This window comes from Apium graveolens, chromosome 6 (genome assembly GCF_009905375.1).
Source record: "Apium graveolens cultivar Ventura chromosome 6, ASM990537v1, whole genome shotgun sequence".
Classification (NCBI taxonomy): Eukaryota; Viridiplantae; Streptophyta; class Magnoliopsida; order Apiales; family Apiaceae; genus Apium; species Apium graveolens.
In genome coordinates, this window is record NC_133652.1 from 127,159,827 (window position 1) to 127,163,018 (window position 3,192).

A 3,192-nucleotide genomic window follows, 5' to 3' on the forward strand; every position below is an offset into this window, starting at 1 on the left:
GATATAATACAAAATAAAAACTTAGATTACAATATAACTTACTTAGGGTTGTCAATTTGACTTAGTCTTGTTATAGTCCAGGCATGTCTTGCACAACACTTTGCCTTTTGACGGATGATGCAGATTGTCTTTCAACGGATGACGCACTTGGTCTTTTGACGAATTTTGAATTGTGTGCTTCAATAGTTGTAGATTTATCTTCATTGTCCTTAGACATTGGTTCTTGATCACCTTCATCATCACAAATCATCTCAACATTATCAAATTTGAGGCTTTCATGGAAATCTCCATCTTGCAGCCCTTCAATCTTCTTATCATCAAACACGACATGTACAGATTCCATAACAATGTTGGTTCTTAGATTGTAGACTATGTATGCTTTTCCAACTTCATATCCAACAAAATTCCCTCATCAGCTTTGGCATCAAACTTTCCATGTTGATTAGTTTAATTCCTTAAGATATAGCATTTACAGCCAAAGACATGAAGAAAATTTAATGTTGGCTTCCTGTTCTTGAATAATTTGTAGGGTATCATGCATTTTGCTTGATTAATCAAAGAAATATTTTGAGTGTAGCATGCAGTATTTACAGCTTCTGCGCAAAAATATGTTGGTAGTTTTGATTCTTCTATCATTGTTTTTGCAGCTTCAATAAGAGATATGTTTTTCCTTTCCACCCCTTGTTAAGTCACATTTATATCCACTTATAACACTTCATAAAGTTTCAAATTGATGTTTTGTACTCAAGTTATTTGTGTTTTTGTAGTGTTTTGCATTTCAGGCATATATAAGGGATCGAGGAGATTTAGCATTGCTTTTGTGCTCAAATGGTGTTAGGAAGGTGTCGTGAATAAATGCTTGTGGAATGCCATCAAGAACTAGCAATTAAAATAAAGCAAATCAGTTTTTCCAGAATGTCAGCGCGCCCGCGCTGTGCTAGCGCGTGCCCGCGCCAGAGAAGCAGAATGACAGTGCGTCCGCGCTGGTGAAGCGCGCGGCCGCGCCAGGTCGGGATTTCAGAATCCTTTTTCAAAATAGACGATGGTTTTTCTGGGCTTCTGGATTAATTGGTCTGATATATAAATATTATTTGAAGACGTCTTTTCACAACAGAGCTTAAGGAGAAGTCGACGAGAAGACCTATAGCATAATTCAACGAAGGCGAAGAAGATCTAGTTTATTCTTGTTATTTTTTGTTTCAAGTTGTAATCTTGGATGCTCGTTTTTTATTTGTTAAACCTATTACTCTGGATTACGTACTTTGTTTATTATTCATTTTATCAAGTCCTAGTTTATTATACCATGCTTTCATCGGAACCCACGATGATGATGAGTTCGGTTATAAACTAATCATTAACGTGGGTTTCTAACGGATTTATTTATGGATTTCAATAATTAATCTTGTTTTGATATCTTAATGTGTGGTGATTGTATGATATCCTAGTATTGGTTGTGCTTATTCATCTTATGTGCGTCATGAACATATAAGATAACATGTTAATCTCTAATGAAGCGACGGTGAATTTAGAGGTTTAGAACTTGCCATGCTAGCATAGGTTCATGTATTTATTTTACATGATTCGTAGGTAATTTTAACCATCTTACTTGCCCTATGTAATCATGATAGATAACTTGCACATTAAACCTTTATGTTGTCAAATTCTATAGACATATAGGGTCTCAACATACTTGGTGTCTATTCAGCTTCTATCTCTTTTGTGGATGTCTGGTAGTAGGGTATTCGTGCGAGGAAAGTTGGCATTTACTACTTTCATGTTATCTGATTAGTTGTCATCACCATTGCATGCTAAGGTTAAGAATAATGACTTTGAATGAAGTATTTAATAAAGTTAGAATCCCATGTTTGTCTCATATAGTAAATCAACCTTTATTCTCTTAGTTAATTTTATGATTAGTTAATATCTTAATTATAAACAAAACCAAATTGTTATTCGTATTAGCATTGAATAATAACCATATCATTGTTGCATAAGTGCATAAATCTTAAGTTAACCAAAAAAGTCTCTTGGGGAACGAACTAGAAAGAATTCTATATTACTTGTGAACGCGTGTACTTGCGTGTATTAGTAGCGCGTGTTTTCGTCCTTACAAGTTCTTGGAGCCGCTACCGGGGACTCGGAGTTAATTTTTAGTTTTTTTGTTTGTCATCAGTGGTCGTTAAAGTTCATTGACTCGGACATTGTTACTTACTTGTTTCCTTATCGTGTTTCAGGTACTCTAGCGAGTGTGTATGGATACGCGTTCTCGGTCTTGTAAGAGAACCCTGGATCAAGCCGAGGAAGAAGTCATAGCAGCTCCGGAAGTTTTTGAAGAAGTACAGAAAGTTGAGGAAGAAGCACTAGTTGAGATGGGAGATCAAGCAGCAAATCTGAAGGCTTTGATGGACTATTCTCAGCCTAAGATCAATGATATTCGGTCCATCATTATCAGACCATCCATCTTGGCTAACACCTTTGAGATCAAGTCGAGCATGATTCAGATGATACAGAATTCAGTTCAGTTTGGGGGTTCTCCTATAGAAGATCCCAACATGCACATCAGGGATTTCATCGAGATCTGTGATAATTTCAAGTTTAATGGGGTGTTTGAAGATGCTATTAAACTGAGGCTTTTCCCATTCTCTCTGAGGGATAAGGCTAAGTGTTGGTTACATTCTCTACCAGCAGGTTCTATCACCAAATAGGAGGATCTTGCTCAAAAGTTTCTCACTAAATTCTTCCATATGGCAAAGACAACTGTAATCAGGAATGCTCTTACTCAGTTTGCGCAGCAATCTGGAGAATCTTTGTGTGAGGCTTGGGATCGTTACAAAGAGATGCTTAGGAAGTGTCCTTACCATGGCATGCCTGATTGGATGATCATATATTTTTTTCTACAATGGTTTGGGCGGAGAGTCTAGACTCATGCTCGATACAGCGTCAGGTAGAGCCTTATGGGCCAAAAGCTACGATGAAGCTTATGAGTTGATTGAGCTAATGGCAGCTAATGAATACCAGAATCCAACTCAGAGAATGTCGCAAGGCAAGGTAGCAGGAATTTTGGAAGTGGATACAGCTACTACTATAGCTGCTCAACTTCAAGCTTTAACGATGAAAGTGGATTTTGGCTAATTATAGAGTTAATCAAATTTCTAGTGTTTGTGAACTTTGTGCAGGCGCACATGAGATTGA

General features: G+C 37.1%; 1 non-coding gene across 1 annotated transcript; it reads right to left on the reverse strand.

Moving 5' to 3' along the window:
* Positions 1-2,759: 2,759 nt before the first annotated feature.
* Positions 2,760-2,866, reverse strand: LOC141670156 (small nucleolar RNA R71). The gene has a single exon (XR_012554399.1). It is a non-coding gene; the product is annotated as a small nucleolar RNA R71 (small nucleolar RNA).
* Between the last annotated feature and the right edge of the window lie 326 nt (positions 2,867-3,192).